We start from the raw sequence: 26,447 nt of genomic DNA on the forward strand, positions 1-26,447 counted from the left end.
TTTGAAATTTTTTCTATTCTGAAGTATATGAAATACTGCTTATCTTGTTCTCTAGAAATTTTTGCAAAATTAATATAGCTAGCTATTTTGCTGAAATCTTTATTTTTTGGGTCAAATATAAAGTTTTTCTTAAAGGCTTTTATCGAAATCAAAAGTTTTTTTTTAAAAAAAAAAAAAAAGGGAAAACAATTTCTTTTGATGTTTGCTGTTAACGTATTTTCACTTTTCAATTTTCCTCTTTGTTAAATTTATTCAAAGCACGATAATCACGTATCACTAACGTATAATAATCTTTCTATATTTTTCATTTAATCTACTCGTCTTATAATTGTATATGAATGTGCTATTCCGTTCATAATGCAAATTATTCGTTTTTTTGATTTCTCGGTAAGCAGTTTACGAACCTATAAACCAAGTGTGTTAATATAAAATTTGAAAATCTAAGAAAATGGAGTTATTCCGAGCTTCAACGCTAATCAATACAAAGTATTTGATAAGTTTGTTATTTTTAGAATTTGCTTAATTCCTCTTAAACTTTTATCATGATCACCTTGTGAATTATTGTGCCTTTATTTTAGAAAACCGAATAAAGCACAAATGTTTCTTCATTTTCCTCTCTCTTTTTCCATTAACCAATTTTTTTTACTGAATAAATGTAAGTTTTCAAAAAAAGCTATTGAAAATAACTAATTATTACTAAGTTTCTCGACTTAACATATTATAACAAATTCCAGTCTAATACTTCATTCTGTATACTATTGCTGACCTCTCGAATGTAATGCACAACTTTCATAAAATCTTGTTATTTCTCTATACCATTTCTTATTTTCTTTCATAAAATAAATGCAAACATGCAAAAGGAATAATATTTTCTTTGATTTAATTTCTTGAATTCAACAATAGAAATAGACAAGAAAATCTACAAAAACAAAATCCTTATAATTTTTTTCATCTTTGTATTATCAATATATACTGAAAAGACAACTAACTCCTTGTGATTTAAGAATCTTTAAAAATAGACTTTAATCTGGGTTACACTATTGAATTTTATAAGATTTCAAAAAGGAATGGAATTGAGTCTACTTCTATGTTTGATTTTTTTTTTATTTTCATTTAATATTTGAGCAAATGAGAAGTGAGATGGAACGAAAAACATAAGTCTTAGATTTATCTGAAAACTTGAGTCATATTTAAACCATTAGCAGTATCGCCATTACCATAATATAAATTTCATGAATTTTTAGAAATAAGGAATATAAAAAATTGGAAGAAAATAAAATAAAAAATTTTTTTTGTTACAATGATGCATCAGTTTTTCTTATCCTTTTCAAAAACACAAGACGAAAAGCATATGACTTATTAGAAAAATTCAAAAAGAAAAGCAATGATATTGAAACAAAAATAGAAAAATGGAAAAAACGAAGAGAATAAAAAGGATACGACATAAATGAAATGGAATGAATACTTAATTAACTAAATTTGAATTTAAATATGGATACGTTCAGTTCAAAGCATTCATTTTATTTGTAGATTTTTTTGTTCTTTAAATTAATAATTTTCAGTTTATTTTGTGCTCAATAAAAGACGTGCATTTTATAAAAAAATTATACTCAATATAAATTCATACTTTTCATCATAATTTTTTTTTTTTGTGAAAAGCAATTAATTTTAAAGCATAAATTATAAAATTTTAACGTTTAAAGAACATTGAGATAATTTGAATAACCTAGATGACTTTGATAGCCCATCATTTTTTAACAAATTTATGCATAATGAAAATTATATAATTATATTGAATTATTTATACTTCTACATACCATAATTTAAGTAGACAATAGATTTACTGCTTTACTTGAGTAATTTTATGTTTATGATTTTTCGTTAAAAGTTTCTTATGCTTTAACAGAATAAATTACAAAAAATTGCCATTTACTATGGGGTGCTTACTTAAAAATAATTTTTTTTATTATTTACATATGGATAACATTTTAGTGTATTAATATATTTAAGCTTTAGTCCTTTTGAATACAAATAATCTCTAGATCTCTTATATGCGAATGTGTTTCTAAATTTAGTGTTAATTATGTTCAAGTTTAATAAGTAAATCACTCTTAAAATTGTTTACTTAAAATTGGGTCTTCTTCAATTTGTAATCAAGTAAGCTACTTCCTCATTTTGTTAAAAATATCTTGATATTTTAACTTTTTATTGAAACCAAACGTTTATAGAAAAATTAAAATTATTATTCAAGAAAAATTTTAAATTTAATTACATTAAGTTTTAAGTAATTAACAATTCTTATGCTATATATAAATCCAAAGAATTTCATGTTATATATTCTATATATTTTGTATATTCCATATAATTTTAAGTTTTGATTCTATGTAATGTATGTAACTTTGTTTTCAGAAAAAACAAAACCAAAACATTAGCAAGTCCCATTTCCATTAATATTAAATTCCATTTTAAAAATTATAATGTAAAGTATAAGTAATTTCCTATCTGTTCATACATAACAGAAAAGCCACATTGTTTTTTTTTTGTTATTATACATATATATACTTTATATTATGCCTTTGTATTGGTAAAATCAAATTAACAGTATAAATATACCAAAATAGAATAATACCAAAGCAGTATGCTTATACATAATATCCTTAGAGACAAAATCTATTAAAATTCTTTTAAAAATAAAAAAAAATAATAAACACCTCCTTCTTTAACTAAAATTAGACTCAATACCACCCCAATTTCACAGTTATTTTATTTGATGATAAATATATGTATTACTTAACTAAGTATGAAAAAAAAAATTCCCAAGACTAATCAAAAGTTAAAAAATAAAACAAAAAAACATAGAATAACAATTTCATTAAGCGAGTTTAATTAACGCAAAATACAAAAAAAAAAAATATTAAAAAAAATAAAATCCATTCATTGATTGTTTTTGTTATTTTAATATCATGCCATTCAAAAATCCTGATAACAGAGTCGCAATACTTTAACGATTCCATATTTTGCTCTAAAATTATTAACAAATTTCCCTTCGAAAGCTGAATGAAGTAAAAATTAAAATTCCAGAACTGATTTTAGCTGCCAGTACCAGCAGCACTCACCAAAAATTTATTATTAAATTAGAATTATCAATTCCACGAAACGATAATTTTACAAAACGTTTCCAATTCTACTAAAACGCGAAATATGTATTTTAAATTGAATGAAAATTTAAAATCCTCACAATTGCTACAAAAATTTTCCACAAGGAAAAGTGTCCAAACGTCGCGATCGACTCTTATCCACGTTTGATCGCTTTTCGTTTCTCGACCAACAAGTAGTGGCTACAACAAATATTTTCTGGTTGCTTAAACTTACATTGAACACAATTTTTGCTAAAAATGAACTTAATATCAGCTACCTTATAAAAAAGAAGAATTTATAATAAAAAAAAATTATAAAATTTAATTCCGGTTCTGTTAAAATCTATTTGATTCTATGTATCCTACCACCCATGCAACCCATACATTCTTTCAATTATAATACGTAATAATGCTATACATTTTTTTACAACTTACTTATATACTTATTATATGTATACTAAATACATTATGGAAATTATTTTTCTATATAAATGTGAGTGGTTCGTTCGCCCTAACCTTTTTTGTTTATTTTAGCAGCTTTTAATAATTTCTACAACACTTCGTTTTCCAATCTCACTTCTCTCAATTTTTAATTCAAATCAGAACCTTTATAAAATTTCTCCTACCATACTTTTTTTTTTTTATCATCTCTGTTCCTTTTCCATTTTATTATTATTTCTTATGATCCTTTATTTTTGTTTTGTTTTGATTTTTGTTTTTCATTTCACTATTATTATTTTGTCGTGTTTTCCATACGAATGAGCATAGAAAACAACGTGACAACACAAAAAAAAATATAAAAAAAAATAAAAATAATAAAAGAAAATCAAAATAAAAAAATAAACCGTGAAAATTTGCGAAAACTGTGAAAATTATTGTATTAATATTGGAAAAGTTTTTCTTCCCAAAAGAAAACAAAAATAAATGAAAACTTTTTTTTTTTTTTTTAAACAATCAAAAATGAAAATCAATGATGCGCGATTATTTAACTTTAACCTTTTGTCAATGAAAATTTTCAAAGTTTTCCACTTTTCCATAATAAAATTTTGGGTCTCGTCGTACAAACAATTATTAGCCATTTAATTTTTGTACCGAATTCTAACAAAAATAGGGAAAGGAAAGTATATAGAGAAATTTTATACTATTCTACTAATACTATGTATTTGAATACTATGAATCTATAGATAAAAAATTTCCAACATTTTCTTTGTTTAAATTTAACTTTCTTATACTATATATAGAATTGTATTTGAATTTACAGTGTAATTGTTAATAGTACAATATATAAAATGAAGTTTAAAATATAAGTCTGGTGTTCTGAATTGAATAAAATGTGGTATAAGAAAATGAAATTTTCATATTTTATAGTCGGACATTTCTTCATTATTGTTTCCCTCTCTACGATCACCACACTTAAATTTAATTCCGCTAGATCCGGAATAAAAAATAATAAGATAAAAAATTTCATTTTTAATACCATTCAGTAATTTTATTTTAAACTTCCGTTCAATTCATTCTAATTCTAATTCAATTTTGTTGTAAATTAGCACTACATCTACATTTTCCAAATAGATTTCTCTCTAATATCATTTTATGTACATAATGTGTGTATAATACTCTTCGGGTATAGTATGTAATCACTATATATACATTTCATTAATATAAAATTATAAGTAAAAGTCCCTTTCCATTATTTCTTTGGTATTATTTTATTTTTCTTTTCCCAGCTTGTATATAGGATTTAAATTCGATTATAAACTGTAATTAGTTTACAAGAAAGAAAAAAAATAATAATAAAGTGTGTAAGGGTACACAAAGGGGAATTAAAAATAATAATTTAGAAAAACATCAACAATAAAAGAAATTATAATAGAAGCTTTGTTTAGAATTATAATTCAAATGAATTTATTTTTCTTTTGTGTTATTTTTTTTGTTCTGTATACTTATTTTTATAAAAAATAACAATAAAATCCTTACAGGATAACAATGAGAATTGGGTAGGAGTTAATAAACTAATGTTAAGATAATAAAAAAAATATACAATGTGCCATACCACACCATGCAACAAGACAATGTCCTTCAAATTTTATAAACAAAATAATTGTTGTGCGTTTATACACAATTTCGTTAACATAACGAGTGTGTATGTGTATAATAATACTTTAAATTTTCAAATATAAACCCAGATACATAGAAGAGTACCAAAGTGTATACAATAATAAACATTCTAAATTTTTTTTTTATATTTTTATTTAATGGAAACATTAAAATTTATAAAGAATAATCATTGAAGGAAATTAACTTCAGAATATAAACTAAAGTTTCACATAATAAAAAAAATTGGTAAGAACAAAGCTATAGTTGGAAAAATTATTGCCCTCTCGAGGGATAAAAAAATTGTAATAATGAATAATTAAAAAAAATAAAAAATTAAAATGAAGAACATAAAAGGATTTAAGAGGTGCAAATAAGAAAAAAGAAATTAAAAGTACCGCTTTTACACAACATATAACTGAGAGAAAAGGGAATAGAAATAGAGAGAAAGAGAAAAATTTAAAAAAGAAAAACAAAAAAGGAAAAGGAAATAAACCGTTTTTCTTTTTCATTTTTTAATGTTTCTCATTTTTATGTTTGGAAAACTTGTTAAAATTTTGCATCCTGGGAAACAACGAGGGAAAAAAATCCTTAACACGATTGTTATTTTCATTAAAGTTTCATTACAACAACAACAACAAGAAAAATGTAATTTTAAAAATTAACACTCTTTCTTCTTTACCTTATTACTTATTAAGTAAATCAGCATCAAAATTGACTTTTAATTTGAAAACTTAAAAAATAATTTTAAGCTGAAGAAAACTGAAGAAATTCCAAATAAAATTTCTCGTTTGACTTTTTTTTTTATATAAAAAATTCATTTTTTAATAATTGTATAATAAAAGTTTGTGATAAAATTATTTTGTTTGTTTCAAGTCTCTCTATGGTACCATAAAAACTCTTAATGTTAAAATAATGTTAGTTGCTTTCCTTTCAAGGACATTTATAACTCTTTTTACACATAACACTAACCATATAACTTGTTATGGTAGATGGCTTTAAAATTTTTATATATGGAAAAATAAAAGTCACATCACAATTGGTATTTGTTACTCAATATAACACAATTTTTAAAGAGGAAAGTGTTCCATTTTCTTAACAAACAAATCCCAACTATGTCAACGTACACTACCCTTCACTGAATAGAGATTCAATCGCATATTTTAAATTAATTGTTTTACTGGACAACTTCTTTAGTTGCATCAACCGTATACCAATTTTAGTTTTTGTAGAAATTAGTTTAAAATTTATTAATCCCATTAAATTATTCTTTAATTATTCATCAGCTTCATAATTTTAATACAAAATCATTTACATACTCCATTTTGTGTAAAAAAAGTAAATTTTCGTTTTAAAAAAAATTTTTTTCAATTAAACTAAATGTCAAAATTTATATGGCATGTCTTTAAAAATTTGCTCTAGCTGGGTAATTTTAATAACATCAGATGACAAATGGTGTCTAGATTTCGAAAATATTTTTTTCAAATTTTTAAATTGCACCCAATCTGAGAAAAATGCATTTAAAAATTTCAAACCATATAGGTACCATTTCTTACAAAAATTGGCAAAAATAAAAAAACTATCAATTTTCTTTACCAAGAAAAGTTTCGAAAAAAATTTTTGATTACTAGATTTTTTTTTTGTTTTTCGTAATACAAAATTTTAATTTTTCTTTTCAAAAATTTAAAATTTTTTAAAATCAATTTTTGTTTTTCAAATTAAAAGTTTGTATAAAATTTCGTTTCAATTTTATTTTTATTTGTTCATTTCGCTAGAAACATTAAAGTTAAGGTTTTGTAAAAAAATAACGGTTCTTAAAAATGTACACTGTTTTTTCGAGTGACTCTCGTCTTCCAAAATTTATGATAGTTTAATAAATTGATACTTACAGCGCTTAAAATAGTGAAAAATAGGGCCTTTTAAATCTTGACATAGAAACGTTTTTTGTATTAAATTTTCTGTACCATAAAAAATTTTTTAATGCTTGGCAACTTAAATTAAAGCCTAAGCGGCTGGAAAAAATTCTATAAAAAAAATTTTCAAGGTTTTAAAAAATTTTTTACGAAATTATCTAATTAGAAAAAATTGAAAAAATAAAACAAGGAAATCATTTGATTTTACCTAAAGTTCGAATGCTTGATATTCTGAAGGCACATAAAATACAGAAATCAACCAGCATTTTAATTTTAAGCCTTTTACTAGGCCTTTCAGAAACTCTTTGTTTGAAGTCCCCATCTTTTTCAGAATGAAAGTTATCAAAAAAACTTGGATAAGTAAAAATTTCTTGAAAATTCGTTAAAATTCCTGGAACTCAGAAACCCTTGATATTTGGCATGAATGGTATGTGTAGTTGTATACCTTTCAGAATCACCCTGTATATATATATAAAAAATAGAGAAGTTACTTTTTAAAAATTACTGTTTATCATTTGCAATGAATCTCCTAGATTACAAAACCAAAATGATGAAAATTGGACTGAAGTTTGCTGACACTATATATTTTTACAATTTTCGCAAGTTTTCAATTTACAAGAGGACCATTTCAGTGTAGCAAATTATTTAAAATTTGTTAAATTTCAAATTTATTCAGTTATGCCGTTCAACGAATCACTTTTCTTTCCGCGCCTATCTTACTACTTATACGTGCCAAAATCTTAATATTTTAATTTTCTTTTTGCAATCCAACAACAGGTAAAATCATTTTTTACTAATATAGACGATTAGAAATATATATTAAATTATTTTTCAAATAATTTACAACCTTTAATTTTTGTTATTAAAATTACAAATATCAACAAACAATGCATTATTATACGACAATCAATTGTCAATAACAATTAAACCTATACATATATACAAAATATCTCGGAAGGTCAAAAACTAAAGTTACTTTAACATACTCCTACGGATAGGACTTACTATGTATACATTATATTCTGTCAGTCATTTCGTTATCACAACAAAAATAAATAAGTATATAATGTACTTGGGTCCCTTACATTTTTATGTTGATATCCTTGAAAAAAAAAATATTTCTTTCCGGAAAATTAAATATGTTTACTTAATTTATACATTTTCATATTACATTAATACAGAAATTATGAATGACAAGGACAAAACAAGAAAAAAAACTTTTAAGACGGAATTTTTTTTAAATAAATAAAAGGACATGGAATTGTACGTATATATGTATGTATGAAAATAATATTATTGAGTTCATATTAGTGTTCATATATGAAAGTAATATTATTTAGAAAATATCTAATTTCATCTAAATAAAATATTTTCTTAACAATCTTTACACAAATAGATAAATCAAATTTTTTTGAGGATTTCTACATGATGGAAATTTCACTTAACCTACGCTTTACATCGAAAAACGAAAACTACAATAAACAAAAACAAAATTAAATATAAGAACATCATGTAATATTAAGTAACATCAGAAAAGACAAAACTTTTAACTCAAAGTATATTTAGTTTTAGAAGCCTATTTACTCGTATATATAAGAATATTTTATATCTCTAGGAATTGAGCGTCTACAACTATACAACATAAATGAAATTTACTAGCAGATTTATAGCAAGAAAATCTGGTTATTCATCTCATTGTGCGTTTTCGTCCTTCGAGCCACGTGTCTGCCTTCTTATTTATAATTATCTAACAGAAAATTTTTAATTAGCTACTCTTCTGACAAGTTGTAGAATCTTAAAACATCTAGAAATAATATTTTATGCGAATTAATTGTACCGAAGACATAATCATTTTTTAAATCCCCGAAAGCAGAAAAAACTTCTTCTTCTACTACACAAGATATTCAAGAATTACAATTATAAAATTTCTAAAGTATTTAAATTCTTGTTTTTTTAAACGCTAAGCGTTAAGTCTGCCTAACATTCGACAATTTAAAGAAATTCATAAATATTTAATTTTTTTGGACCAAAATTTTTTTCCGCCTCTTTCCAGTTATTACTTTCAAAACTTCATTTAACTTAATTTACAGAGTTAACCGTAGGATTCGGCTATTAAAATATTAATGCGTTTAAGGTTTAAATTTTTATTCTCATCCTAAATATATGCAATTTTGGAATATGAATATTATAAGGTTAACAAATTATTTAAATTTTTTTTAAAAGGAATTTGCACTTGTTCAAAGAAAATGTGCTATTTTTCAAACAATTGATTTGACCTCAACTCCATTTTGTTTATTCTTCCTCATTTATATGACCATAATATGATAATAAAATAATGACAATCTAATATAATAGTATTTACCAGACCAAAGTATATAACACTTGAAAATTCATCAACAGAATATAAAAGTATGAATGTTAAACTACGGCAGAAACATGAAATCTGAATCCCAAAAATAAAAAAAAAACGAACAATTCGACACATTATATAACATTTTAATAACAAAAAAAGGAAAAACTTCAAACCAAAATTCAAACAACAACAAAAAAAAAATATTGAAGGAAAAAAAATTTTTTTAAAAAGTTCAAAGGACCTAAAAATATTTTTAGGACGCCTATACAAATATAAAATACATTAGTTAAATTTATTTTGGATAAAATAAAAATAATCATATAATCATAATCAATATCATTATCATAAAAAAACATCATCGTATATTATAACAATGTTAAAGGAAATGGAGGCTGAACTCTTAAATTATTAAACAACTAAAATATTACTTAATGTTTTTATGGTTTATTTGATTTTTTACTTTTCGAATATTTATTTAAGGATATACTCTACTCATATACTTATATATCCTTGTATATACAGTGTACTATATAGTGCTTATATATATATTAACAAAAATATTAATAAAAATTCCGATTTCATGCAAATATTAGTTTATATTAAAGTCAATTGTAAAGCAATAATGTACCAGGAACCATATTACTTTATATTTGCTTTTGTTTAATGAAATGTTAGAAAAGGAAAACCTTTTTCTATTGTTTTTCAAAGCGGGTCGAAATGCTTTATATTATGTACTGTATGAGTTTGCATACAAAATTAGGAACTTCATATTTTATTTTAAGATTAGTTGAATTTTATATAGCAGCAAAAATTGCCAACACAAAAATAGTGAAATTTTTTAAAACCTTGTAATTTTGTAATTGTTCAAATTTTTACTGAGTTTTTATAAAAACCATAATAATTTCAACTAAATCGGAAATCACAATTCGACTTCACTATTATCATTTAACTTTATTAAATTAACATTATTAACATTATGACTACCAATTATTCAATATTTCTCTGATGATCACATGAAAATGTTGACGAGCTCTAAACTTAAATAATTTGATATAATATAAGTTAATCACTACTTGAAAATCGATTGACTAAATTAGACAACGACTACCGTACTATTAATTAGCAATATTCTTTTGTAATGGTGTCATAACTTCGTCCACGTGACCAGAATTGATTATGAATTGATATTAAAGTTTACGGTATACTCTAATGATCGATGTCAATCTTACAGATAATCGAGTCAATTTAAATTCCATTTCAATAGAATCTAGGTGCAGTAGGAGTATTTGATTTCAATTGTTCAATCCTTTAAACTTTGATCGAAGAATTGATTTCAATAAAAAAAAAACAATAAAAATATTTTAAAAATTAACTTTATTACCTAGAACTATATATACTTACTATTAAATAAGCAAACTGCGGCAATAAAAATTATAAAAATAATTGAAAGCCTGGCAATTTTTATTTAACATTTTAACTAAGCTATTCTAGGTAGTTGCATAAATTTCAATAAGAAGAACTTAATTTGTTTATACTATATCGATTTTGTACTCAATCAGCTTATTGCCAGAGAACTTATTTATTTTGAAAAATATAAGCAATTCAGAACACTATTACACATTGCAATAAATAAATTCAATGTCCGCAAAATACTGCTGGTTGTAAATTGCTGTTTTACTGTAATCCTTAGATAATCATGGCTCCTTCTTGTACATCCACTAATACACTTCCTTTCCAAGTATAAGTAGATTTTGTTTTTTTACGCTAATATTTTTTCTATATTTATCACATTTGGAGTAGAACTGAAATACAACACTTATTGACAAAACACAGAGTAAAGGAACCACTGCTTAAATCAACCGCTTAAAATCAAAATCTGTACTAGTGCACTAAAACATGTTTATTTTTCTTATTTTTTAAACGAGAAATCGCAAAAATGTAAAATTTTGACAAGATTTAACCAAAAAAAAACTATAGATAATTTTTTTATAAAAAAGTTTTTTCTATAAAGGTATCCTGAGTCAACACAACTACCCCTCATATGTATGTATGAGATTATTAAAAATACTTATAATGGAAATGCGCTACTTTAAGAACCATCGCTTCAATACCATTTTATTTTATTTGAAGATTCAGTTCATTAGTTTAAAATGGTCTCTCTTTATTTATAACATTTTTATTCTTACACATATTATTTAAAACAAAGTAAATACACACAAATATGTCCTTATTTATGAGAAATTTTACATTATGCAGAATATATATGTATGAAACCAAACCATGGAATTTTAATGTGCTCCTGACTTATTTTCTAAACAAGATACCATTATTCAAAGCAGGCATATTTCAATTTTACCATACCATATCACCACCTTATTGTAAATCCGTGGTAGTGCCTTACACAATTTCACTTTATTTTTCTTTTTTTTATTTGCTTTATTTTTATTTGAAAATTTTTATTAAATAATATGGTGGTACGTAATGGTTACCACAGGGACATTGAAAACATTATTTTAAAATAACCAAAAACACATAAAAGTAAAAAGAGCAAAACCTAAAGAGAAAAAACAGTCAAAAATGAAAATCAAAATGAAACAAAAAAAAAAGAAAATAAATTTTATCGCTTTATTGCTTTGTTATTTCACCCAGGTTTTCTCCATTTAAAACATGACTTCTTATTTTAAAACACCAAAAAAAACAATAAATAAGAAAAAAATAAAAAAAAAAAAACAGAGAGATCTTAAAATAAAACGAAAATTACATAAAATTTTATGGGCCTTCAAACTGTGTACCAAAAATTAATGGCAAAATAATATTTACACCAAATAATGTAAAAGAACAGATAATGAGCGCTCTAGAAACAATGTCTGGTCTGGTATTGAACAATTAACATTAACTACAAATATTTAGTACCATTCTTTATTCTGTTTTTCTCACATTTTTTATATATATATTTACAAAATGGCTGATACATAGGTTATATTGTAGAGGAAAACAGTATTCAATATTTTACTTTTAGTCTGTATTTAACAGGTGTAAATTTATAGTGGGAAATGTAAATAAAATTTGGAAAATAGATCCGGATAATTGAAAATAAATAAAAAAAATTTATTGTTTATTTTCTTTTGTTCCCTTTTCATCATTGTTTTTTACCAACTTTTTGATCTAAAATCATTGAGAATTTTGAACTTATTGCATAGGGCAAAAATGGTAACATGATAATCTGTATTTTAAAATTTTGTTAGCACTTAAGTGAGCGTTCAACAAGAAATTAGATAAAATTTCATTTAAGCTTCTTTGCTAACCATTTGATTGATGTTTTTGGTTTTTAAAATAATTTTCTATAATTGTTATAACAAATTGGCTTAAAAGTGAAACAAGAAATTTGCCAATTCTACTCAAAACAAATTTTTCAAGCAAATTTTGCCGTACCTTCACAATTAATTCAAAATTTTCCTGAACATTATTATGCTTTTTTTTGCAAGTTTACCAAAGTTACAACCAAGCAAATTTAGAAATTATTTGCGGCATAGAATAACTTAATTACCTACCTGCCATTAGTGGGGAAAAAATGTTAATTAAATCTCTTGGAAAAATATTTAAAGCACATGACATTGTGACGAAAAAAGGGAAACAGAATATGATGTGATTACTAAGAATCGACATAGAAATCTGAAATTCGTCGAGATTTTTGTCATTTTTACTTAATCTAACTGAATTCATGTATTACAGTCGTCATATATTCTAATACTTATTTGAGATATTTTAATTTCGTCAGCTGTTTTTTTGTAATGCCATCATTTAACCGCAACGCAAACGCGACGCAAACGGTTTTTAATTAATATTATTAATATTATCCAAAATTTTTAGAATCTATACAAGTAATACAAATTAATATTTATAAGAATTACTAAATGGAAATTTCTTCATATAACTGCAGAATAAATGAATGACGTAATCAAAGGAACGAGTCAAGACAGAAAAATAAAAAAAACTGGACTCGAACCAGTGACCTACTGCAACTTAATTTTTATTTTTGATTCTTATATTCAATTAGAAAGTTGCCGAGCCATGTAAGACTGTTTTTCTTATGATTTCTTAAATATATTTTTTTTAACTTCTTAAAAATTGTCTGTCGGATTTGTTTTTCTTTCATATCAAGTTTCCACAAGTATCATATACGAGTATGTTACTCCAATCAAAAACTCATATTTATTTTTTCAAATTATTGCGTTTATTTTTCCTTTTTCTCTTGCTATAAATATTAAGGCGCATAAAAAAGAAAATAATTGGCAAAATTTTTTATTATTAAAAAAATTTATCAAATTGAGAGAAGTTCAAATCATAAAAAAAAACTTAAATTTTAAAAAAAAATATATACATATCTACATATATAAAAAATCACTTTAACAAACTTATTTCTGATAAAAATTAAGAAAATATTTTCCAAGTCGATTTTCCAAGGAAAATAATATTCCTTCCTCTTCCTCCTCGTCATTGCTCTTCTTTTTCTCTTCCACCTTCTATTTCTTCTCTCCTTCATTTTCTCCTCACCTTCACTTTTTCCACCTCTTATAAAAATAAAATCCTTAAATTTATATTAAATGGTCATTTAATATCCTTAAAAAAATATCAAATACATAATGATGTAGAGAATACATAGAAGAAGAGAAAAGCCTCCACAATAAATTGTTCATTGATGCCTTTTATTTATTTATTTTTTTTTTTTGCTTTGTTATTCACCTATATACTCGTACATTAGGTCTAAATTTTTTAAAATATTCGAATATCGGAAACCTATACATACACTTTTGTTTCATTTTTTTCCCCATTTTTTGATTTCTCTGCATTTTTTCTTTTATATTTTTTACATGTATTAATAAAAGTTTAATAATGATGTATAAAATGACAATAAAGTCTTTACTTAAATCACAAGACCTATATAGAAAATCAAGAAAAATGAAAATGAAAGAGGAAAAATAAAAGAACAATGAGAAAATTGCCCAGAGAGAGAGAGAAAAGGTCAAAACAAGGATTATAAAATCAACAAAATGACAGAACAAATATTAAAATGGCATAAGTTTCTGTCGAATCCTTTTTGTTTTTTTTTTCTTGTATTCTTCTTTTTATTTGCCAATTTATCGGATTTTTTACTGTAAAATACAAAAAAAAATTTTGAAAATCTTTAAAAAAAAAAATCCCTTTTTTAAAGTAAAATACAAAATATTCCTTTGTAGCTTTCCACAATTCTTTTTGTGTATTTTTTTAAGGTTTCAAAATAAAATGATAGAATATTAAGAATAAATCATAAGATACAAAAAAAAAATAAAAGTGTAAAAGAAAAAGGGTCAATCGGTATATAGAAATCGATCAAATCACAATAAAGAAATGAATCAACTAAATTTCGCATATGGATGAGATCATTTTCGGTTACAATAAAAAAAAAATACAAAGAAGAAATAAAAACCATATACCATTCAAGTCAACCATTCAGAAAATTTATACATTTTATATATGAATACTTACATTTTATATAGAAATGATAACCTGTACTTGTGTGATAACTAGACCGGAAGGATATAAAATTATATTGCCCACAAATGATGAGGATACAAAATGTGAGACAGAAAATATTAATGAAGAAGAAAAATAAGAAAATGCCAGGATAAAAATATTATTCTTTTCAGATTATTTCTTTTTATTTTCTGATTTTATTCTATTTGTATTTTTTTTTTATATTATATTAAATGATTGCCCGATGGTATTTTTCTTTATTATTATCAATTCCTAAAGGGTATTTTTGATAAGAAAAAGAAAATTTTACACAGCAAAATTATAACAATTAAAATTGTAATATTTTTTGATTTTTACCTAATGAGTTTTGGTTTTATTATCGTTTCTACCTAATAAATTTTCTCTTCCTTCTTTATCATAAATCTTTATTTACCCTTATTTATTGTACACTCAAAAAAGATAATAGAACATAAACAATCATTAGTATATTACAAGTAATAGCAGAGTTCGTAATAATGAAGTAAAATTATTTTGTTATACCAACATTCTATATATGATTAAAATATTCCAAATTAACTTTTAGTGTCTTAATATAACAAAATTCTTTGATTTTCTCAATATTATAAAGAGCAATGAATAATTTTGAATAGAAAACGTAAAATTCAATTAATTTATAATAAATTTTGTGGATTGTAATTCCTGAAGGTTGTGTTAAATATGAGATTAATTTTTAGAGCAATATTGCCAATTTAAGGACTATCCAAAAATCCTGTTAGCACTAGTTAATTTAATATTCCTAATTTCAGCTCCAATGCCCTAAAATTTAACCACGCAACAATATTACGAGTTTTTCTTAGTATTTATGATTTGGATTCGAAAATAGTTTTTAGTTTCATTCTAGTAGAACCGGGAATTCAAATACTGGATATAAGTAATTCCAATTCGAATTGAAAACCTATTTAGACTGCAATCTATAATCTTTTTAAGCAAAATAATGCAAAGCTGGAATAAAAACTCAAGTATTTAAGAAACCCCAATAACTATTTAGAAGAAACAAGTTTTGATTAAAGATAAAAAATATTGCAAATATGAAATTTACTGTTTCTACCTAAAATTTAAAAGCGAATTTGCTAAACTCTAACCTGAACTCTTTATATTATTTAAATGAAAAAAATCATATTGGTTTTCATTTTCTTATCCTAGTACAACTCAATTACTTTACACTCTATAGATTAATGCAAGGATTTTATTAAATAAGTTTTCGGTTTTTTAGGAAATAAAAGTTAATTAACACAAGGAAAAAATTGCAAACTTTTCCAAATCGAATAAAAAAATTTTTTTGATTAATTTTTTGACTACGGGCATTAAAATTTAACACAAGATATTTGTAATTCTGACAACTGCTCCCAAGACTTTAGAAAATTTAAGTACCTATATTAAAACAATGAATCTTCCTAAAAAGCTTCTCAGAATTTCAAGTTTTGTATGAAAAATTATTAAAAGAGCATTATTTTTTTCCATTATTCTACTCTGAAAATTTTGTATTTTTTCCTCCAAATTAAATATTTTTAATTCATATCGCCCTTATGCACTAAAATTTACTGTCATTAATTAAACAATACGATGTAAATCGAGATTCTTATAAGTGACATGCGACCTTAAAATTTTTAGCGGTATTTCAACGAAGCCATATTTATTTTACTGTTATGTTGAATTAAAAAAAAAACATAATTTTTGTTATTTCAATCTTAAGAAAAACAAAAAGACAATGAAAAGTTAAATGTTGTCCGTCTTAAAATATTCAGAAAATCTGAAACAAAAAGAAAATCTTTTATTTTAATGTGAAAACAATCGCTATATTTTTTTTCGAAGGACAAGAACTAAAATACTTTGTTACAATGTAAAGAAAAATGAAAATAAATTTTACTTTTCTTCGAAAAATTTTTAAAAGATCTTTAATAAATTTTAAGAAATAAGAAAAATAATAGAGAAAATTTAATGTAAAATTGTGGTATCTTTCTTCAACATCACAGTCAATATTATTTCTGAACATCCATCATTTTAGAAATCGAAATTTCAAGGTGGTTACAATAACGTCAAACTTTCTATTGTGATGTTAGTCCCCAAAAAAAAAAAAAATAGCCACAAAAGCAGAAACTAAACAAATACTCGTGCCCACCATTTTACTTTTCTTTTTTATTTTGTCACATTTTATTTTTTTGTTGCAATTTTGCTTTTTTATCATTTAACATCCTTAAAACAAGAGTAGTAAAAAATATAGCTTTAAGGCAGTCCCATTGGTTTGATTTCTTCCGTCATTTCCAAATTTTTTTCAGCATTTTTTCTTGAAAAAAAAAAAACGCTCTGCATTTTTCTCTCTGTGTTTATTATTCTTAACAACAAAAAATAAAGAAAACAAAAAGGAAAAACCAAATCAGAATAAGAAAAGTGTAAAAAAAATTCATTCAAGTGATTTATTGATATGGAAAAATGAAAAGGTATCGAAGAAGATCCAGTGATAGGCACAGAAAGAAATTCTTTGTAACATTTTATAAGCAACAAGACAAAAATAAAAAATGAAAAGGACAAAGATTTATCGGCTTGAATTTATTTGAAAAATATTTTTAAAACATTTTTATATGGAACATTAAATTAAAAGAAAATGACAACCAAACCGGAGAAAAATAAATAAAAAGAAAAAAAATTAAAGTGGGTTTGGTATTTAGCAAAAAAAAAAAAAAGATCTTCTTTTAAAATTTTTAATTTTTTTATTTTTTTAAAGATTTGTCAAAAATATTTACATAAAATCTAATAAACTTTAAGATAAATCTGGTAATGCTATCGAAAAAACTTTGGAAATATATCGTCATGCGAGTTATTGTTAAAAATCTTTTGGAAAACTTTTATGCCGAAATTTATTTTGAAATTGGTCTTGTGAGACAAGTTTAACAAAATTTCTTTAACTTCAAAACAAAAAAATCCTTTAATTTTAATGAAAAAGGATGTACAACAAAATTAACACGAATTTTCTTGACTTTCGCCTGATCAAGTAAATGAAATACGTACATGTAATTTCAGAGCAAAAAATCTATAAAAATCTACTACACATATTCTATGAAATTTATATTCATAATTTTAATTACAACTCCAGTAGTTTTAAGAAAAAACTGCATCTTTTGATAAAAATTAGGGCTCGATAAATTCAAAGGTTAAATTTGATTTTTCAACCATTATACATAAAATTTTACAAGTGTTAATCTTCTCTATACTTTTATTCAAAAATTTGAAACTTAAAAAAGATGCATTTGCGATATTTCGGTGTAAAGTATTTGATGGAATACGAGGGAGATTGAATACGTATTAAAATAAAGAACTAACAAAACCCTTTTTGATATAATATTAAATTCAGTATATTAATATGTTTTGATAACTCAATATTAGAATTTTTGTTAATATTTACAATTATTGTTGATATCAATTTTATAATTAATAATTTTGAATTTCCCAGAAATAATTGGTAAGCTTGAAGCACACAACGATAGGTAGTCAAGAGTATTTTTCTTTAAGTAAAAATAAAAAGAAAACAGGGAGTTACGATGGCATATAATTCAATAATATAACATAATGCATGTTGACAAATAATGTCAATTATTATGTACAATGTGGCGCCATCACTTGTAAAATATTGTAAGTTTATTAACAAGAACCACTAAAATCTTTCAAGTTCTTAAAAATATCTTCATTATTTAAATTTCGAGTAATGACTGCAAACTATATATACTGCCATTTTTTTTTTCTTATTTCGCAGTCAAATGTCAAATTTTCTATTTTTCTTCAAAACCTAATCATATAATTAAAAAAACATTTCAAATATTAATATATTCAGTTATTGTATATATAATAGTCAACAAAGTTAAATAATAATAATTATATAAAATTATTCACATTACATAACAAATTACAGGAAATGTTAAACAATTATATTTTTTGAACTTTTTTATCTCTTACAATCCTTAATTGTTTTAATCTTTCACATTTAAATTTCATACATAAATATGCCAGTATATATACAGTAAAGTACTTCGTATGTATTTTCATATATACGAGTACATCTCTGTGACAACAAAATATTATCCTTTTGAATATAAATTACAGCATTATATACATTTACATATTATAATATCTTCATACACATACATAAAATATTTCTAAGCTTATTTAAAAAAGTATTTATAAATAGCAAAACAAATACAAGTAAGTAACTTAAAAAAAGTGATTTGATTAAGTTAAAATTTTTTTTTTTGTTATTAGTGGGAATAACCGCATTTAGAAACCGCATATATTCACCACTTTCAGTTGAAATTCAACCTAAAATACTGAAATTTATAATAATGTTATCTTTTTTAATCCTTAATAATAAAATTTAACAGCTGCATACATACAAAAACAATAGAAGTCATTATGAAAAAAAAAAAAACAAAACAAGAAAAAAATTAAATATTCTGTGGTTTCATATTAAAATTTAAAATAATTACATAATGTTTAAAATTATAATTTGTCCTCATTATTGTGGCATATAAAATGTTAGTCATGAAAATGTTGACGAAAACCACTATCATCGTTTACAATTACAAAATGTTGTCTTCTATTCATTTCGTAGCCCATAGAAATGGTGTCAACCTTTTTGTATGTTATAATTTTTCTTTTAAATTTTCGTTTTGCTTATTTCCTTTTCAAATTTTATAATAGTTAGTAAAATCTTATTTTATTTTATAACATCACGAGTACTTGTATTTTGTTTTTTTTTAATTATAAATGACTTCTTCTTTAAAATAATTTAGTAACCCTATCCGGTTGCCATTGAGTTCATAAAAGGACTAATTTAATAAAACTTAAGAAATCATTTTTTTTTTCTTTTTTGGTTTTATGTTTTTCTCTTTTATGGTTTTTATTATTATTTTCATAGCGAAGAATTAAAATTCTTTGTTAGTAAACCAATAAAGATATTCTTTTGCTTTTACATTATCATTTTGTGTTTTTTTTTCTTTTTTGACTATGTTACTGACGAAATTTTCATGATTGAAGGATACACGAAAGAAAAAAAAAAAGGAAAAATATAAGAGAATTTATTTTGATATAAGAAAACACAAAATTCAGTAAGGTAAGGGAAAAGAAGGAGCAAAAACAAAAACAAATAATAATAAAGTTGGGTCAAACCAATGGTTTGTATTGTAGCACTTTTCCCTTCAACAAGTGAAAATTCTGCTTTTAAATAGTCTATGTATACCTATCACACTATTAAAATTATTTTCATTCATATACAAAACTATTTCTAGGATTGCATATATTTAGGATGAACAATTTATGCAGTCTTTGAAATAAAACAAAAATTAATATAAAGTGGGGTTAACATAATGCTAAATTTTAAGGTTTAATTGTCTGAGTTAAGAAAAATAATTGTATTTTTTAATGTAATGGAATTTACCGTTAGCTTTTTGCGTTTATAGAAATTTGAAAAAGCTTGTGGTTTCGGAAATAAAAGGTGTCAAAAATTCAAATTTTACAAATTTCAAGAGGCAATAACTTGAGAGCGGCTGGAGATGGAAACAAATTTTCTTCAAAAGAAATGAACTATTTGTTTTTGTCTAAAAGCCCCTAAAATTTTAAGCTTCTACAGGCTGGGGTCTAGAAGAAAAACCAAATCAAAAATTTGGAAAAAAAAGACTTTAGATAACGGTAAATTTGAACGGCCATTTTGTTTTTCTAAAATTTAACTATAGTATACCGCGCTAGGGAAAGGAAGCCGCTGCCTTTCTGCGGTTGCAACATTTCAAAAATGTTTATGGTTTGATTGCAACAAATAGTTAAAATAGGCGATTTTTAGGACGAACGGACGGACGGTCGGACGGACAGACGGACAGAGTGAAACTAATAAACACTTTTTTCCAAAAATTTTTTGGAAAAGTGCTAAAAATGATCATGTAAGTCGGGGTTTGTAAAACAGCACATTTCGTTTTAAAATTTAAGTTCAAATTACATTTAACTTAATGGAAATTTCTTCATGCAACTGCAGAACAGATGGATGACGTAATCAAAGGAACGAGTTAAAGGCAGAAAAATTAATTAAAAAATTTTTCTCCTCGAACTGAACTCGAACCAGAGACCTACCGCTTTCTAGACGGACGCTCTACCTACTGAGCTACAGAGGCACGAAGAAATTGCCAACGAAATGTTCTCTACATTGCTTTATACTGTAATCCACATGATTACTAAGTATTTGTTTACATTGATTGCTACATACAATCTACTATTGAAACACACAATAACAAGAACATATATATTTATAGGCTCTTCAAATTACAGCTCTAAACAGCTTTATTGCAATTTGTACAGCTTCAGTTCCTATTGAAAAAATTCCTAATGTAATACAGCCGAACACGTATAATATCATTTAAAAAGATATCCAGGAATTTGTAATTTTAAGCGAGTTGTGAAATGAAGCCATGTTGGGTTATTTTATAAGCCAAGCTTAAAAAATATTTTTACCTACTTACTTTTAAAATACCTGTAAGCGTTTTTAATAATGACAAATATTTAAGCAGACAGAAAAACTAACATCAATGACAACTATAAATCGTAACTGACAGCTATTTCAACGGTACATTCTAAAAAAAATGGGTTCACATTCAATAGTCTTGTAAGAAAAAATTGCAAACAGATATCGTAAACAAAAAGTTTTATACTTGTAAAAATACGAAATTGAATGATATTAAACATTTTGATGTCGACAATTACGTGATTTTAAAACAGTTTCTATTAAACGACTTTTCTATTATGCGAGTTCGAATATGTGTAAAAGCATATGGAGATTTTTCTTGTCAAAAATTTTGTAAATTTAACCGAATCGTAATATTAAACAGGGTTAATATTAACCATACTTGACTGTAGTTCCTTTAATACATAATGATTTAATATTTTCTTAAAAATTAAATTTTATTGATAATTAATTTATAAATTAATTGCAAAATAAATTTCATTCTAATAGCAAAAATATTTATTTCTATAAACTATTAAAAAGTGGTACCGAATCTTTAGGTCTCAATTTTTGCAGATGTCCGGGGTAAATCTGGCAATAGAATATTATGAAAAATCAATTATACACACGACGAACAGACCAACAGACAAATTAAATCCAATAATCCGATTTTATGTAAAATTTTAACAACGCATATCCAAAAAATTTATGTAAATCTATAGGAATCTTATTTTCCTGCTATTTTTTTTGTTTTTTATGTTTTTCCAATATTAATATTTCAAAAGGATATTCTATGATAGTATCGATAATGTTTAACAATAAAAAGAAAATGAACGAAAAATTTTTTATCACTTAAAAAAAGAAGCTGTCGAATAGTTTTTTTTATGTTTTATTTTCAACCACTTGCCAACTTTATTCTACAAAATATTTTACAAATTAGCTCTTAACGCAGAGAAGTCATCATTTTTTATCAAACTAACAAAATCCTTTAAATAGTTATACATAAATACTTTGATAAAATATTAAAGAGCGGAAAAAATTTTAATATCCTTCTGTACTGAAAAATCTGCTGTATTTATGTAGAACGGTACCCAATGTGTACAATGAAAATTAAAGGAATATTTTAATGTGTTAAGACTTTTGGAGGTGATTGAAAATATTTTTGGTTTTAATACTCCCTAGGGAATGATTTTTATTTTATTTTCTTTATTTTTAATTTTTCAAGTTTCTTTGACTTTATGTTTTTCATTTTCTTTCTTTTTACCGACCGTATTGTGTATACAATAGGTAGGTTATGTGATGGCAACAAATTTTGCATATCGAGTTTTCGGTGGGAACGTACTTCTCCATAGTAGGGAAGTGTAAATAAACTATTTTTAGCAACCTGTCGGTCTGTCGGTCTGTGTGTGCACTCGTGTATCTCAAGTTCTGCTGAACCGATTTTGATGAAATTTTATGTGTAAGTTTATTTCCACCATGGCACGGATTGATCAACTTTTGGTATATATCAGGCCTCGGGAACTGTACTTTTTAGCGGGCCTGTTTTACATTTTTGAACATTTTGAAGAAAATATTCAACCGATTTACTTGAAATTTTATATGTAAGCCCAGCTCGACTGTCCGCGAAAATTCCTATGTTTTGGAAGAAATCAGGCATCGGCAACTAGACGTTTACTACGGGCCAAATATACATTTTTGTGTATATAAAGAAAAATAATCAACCGATTTCATTGAAATTTAATATATGAATTCCTTATATTAAAGCAATGAACATATAAATTTTTTGGAAAGATCAGGGCTCGAAAACTGATTTGCGACAATACACAATGCAGTCAGTTATGTGCTGACCACATCAGATTTTTTTTTTTAAGAAAACGGGACATTTTTTATTTTTAATAATGTTAAGTGAATCGTTATATTATTACAAAATATTCTGATATTCTGAATGTACAAGTGAATCGTTAAAAGAGAAATGTAGAAGGATGAGTATTGAAATAACAATATTAAAAATTTTAATTCAAAGTAGTTAGGGAAATTTCATGACGAAATTACTTTTTAAGAACTATAGTATGTATTTCTCTAATATACGTACTAAATATAAAAAACATTTGAATACCAGAATAAAATTGCGAATAAATATTCAAATTTTATTTAAATTCATATAATTGAAAAATATTTACAGAAATTTATATTTTTAAAAATTTTCACTTTCGGTTTAAAAGAAATTTAAGAAATCTTTTACGTTTGAACTCTTAAGGAAAATACATAAATTCGTAAAAGGATATCGCATCATATTTGAATTTGTCCAACTAAACAAAAATTTTCATTTTACTCATGTTCACTTCAAAGACATAATAAAGTCCTTTTAGATTAAAAAAACAAGGGTACAAAGGCAAAATTTTTATTGTAAAAGATTCCAAAGAATCTTAAAATAAAATGAAAAAGAAAACGATGAACTATGACAAGAAAAAATTTTATTCCCAGTTTGTAAAAAGCAAGACGAATATAAAACAAATACATTTATATAAACGACAAATAGAATACATTAGAAAAAACTGTTAGAATTGCAAACTTCTATAAATGCAAAAAATTCATGAAGTGCCTGAATGTCTTTCTGAAAACAAATGTGACAATCCGGTTAATGTAGGGATATTTTATTTATTTTCACGGAAGTAATTAAAAGAAATGGAATCTTAGGAATATACTAAATTAAAAAATACAATATCACTCTTAAGTATAATCAATGTCTAAATTTCATAAAATATTTGGATTGCAATTTTTAAATATAAAATTTTTATTTTCTAAATTGTGAACTAGTATATGGTATTAATTTATAAATTTTCTTGAACTATTTTAAATTAAGATAAAAAAAATTAAAATCTTACGATCTTTTCTTGAAACATTGTTCTTGCATAATGTCTTCTTACTGAATAGTTTTAGAAAACAAACTCCTAGAAAATTGAACGACTTATTAATTCAATTGAACCGTTATAATCATACCATTCAAGAGAAAGATGTTCAAATAGACAAAGAAGCAAATTATTACAACTTTTTTTTAGAAAAATTTGAGATAAGTGGAGGACAGAAAAGAATTTTAATCTTCTCTGGAATGCGATAAGAAAATAATTACAATAAAAAATGGTTTATTCAAAGTTCACATAATAAAGTCAATAATTTTTTCTTGTTAATTTGAATTGTTTGCAAAAAATGTAATTCGCGGCCCTTTGGTTCGAATCTAGTTCCGGAACTCATATCAGATTTTTTTTATCCGTACTTCTTTAATGAATATTTTTTGATTCAAGTATTTCAATTAAACACTATCAGGATGGAAAACAAATATAAAATGTCATAAGATTCAATCACCTAAATATATGCAATTTTTCCCATTTTATAATTAATTGCTATATTCTAAGAAATTTATATTTCAATTATTCCATTACATAACCAACTATAGCTATATAATTTTGTTTATTTTATTTCATATTTCATTCCAAATTTTAATCAAATTTTTCATCAGCCATATTAAATTAGTAAATATTTATTTAAATCAATTATTTTTCAAAAGAATCCTTAATATTAATGCAAATAAAAATTTGATTATACATAATATAATTCAATTTAGTTAATGGCCTTTAAATTTTGTACTCTGATAAAATATAAATAAATAAATGAAAATAACCGTAAATACTTTCCATTAAAAACATAAAAAAAATGTTGAACTTTTGAAACCTTGAATGATTTTGTGATAAACCTTAAAATGAGAGAAATAAATGAAGGTCAGATGCCTACGTATAACTTGATTGATTTGGGAAGAAAAATTTGTCAAGGGTTAATTTCTTGTGTAAAATTTATAACCTGAACATCTCCAAAACTCTCTACCTAAGCACGTATGAAAAAAAAAAACAGATTTCTCTGGCTTATTAATAGCCAAATATCTCACTTTTTATTTCGTTTTTTCCTTATTCCTTTCTTTTGTAATTTACTCGTTTAAACTTTTTTTGATACCTTTTCATTTATTAAGATTGATTGAATTCAATGAGGTGAACTTAAATCCTTATTGAAAAATATAAATGTTTCTCCTCCTAAACAATTTCATTTCAATTTCTTTCGATATATAAAAATGAATGTGTACATTTTTCTCTTAATATTTTTTCATTTCGCTAACTTTTAACAATTTATTTTTGAATTTCTTGTGGTAGTGACAGCCAGAATTTTTTTTTTCATTTACTTTATATAAAAATTTAAAAGGAATGGTCATAAGTTATAAATTTCTTTCTTAATTCTACTTTTCACTTTAGGCAGGTTTTCTACTTCTACTTTTACTTATATTTAAAGCAACAAATGAATGACATTAATTATTGGCCCTTAAGTTAAAAGAAAATTTTATTTATGTGGTAGAATTAATTGAAATACTCTAAAATATCAATATATAAGGGATGCCAGTCGGTAAAAGTATTTCTGTTCATACAGAATTAACAAGTAATATTTCTTGCCGAAATTCACCCTATGAAGCAAAAATAAACCTCCTTATATTAATGCAAACCAATTACGATAATTGTTCGAAGCATTCATAAAGTTACATGCAAATTCCAATAAGCTGTTTATTCACAATTCAGCTAATTAATTGCAGTTGCTAAGTTGTGTAATAATGTGGAATATGAAATTTCGGCAAATTTTAAAAAGATTACAGAATCTTTCTTATAAAAAGCGCTTTTCTATAAATCGGAACATGTTTGCCAAAAATATTATATTTGCAAATACTTCCGAGGTAGAACAACAACCGATATTGCATGGTTGTAAGCTAGTTCCCCAATATTAACACCTAAGTAAAGAAAAATTCATTAAATGTTGAGTGAGAAAAATTATATATGAAATTTTTATAAAACAATTTATTCAGATTA

This window comes from Condylostylus longicornis, unplaced genomic scaffold (assembly GCF_029603195.1).
Source record: "Condylostylus longicornis isolate FDR11 unplaced genomic scaffold, ASM2960319v2 ptg000018l, whole genome shotgun sequence".
Lineage (NCBI taxonomy): Eukaryota > Metazoa > Arthropoda > Insecta > Diptera > Dolichopodidae > Condylostylus > Condylostylus longicornis.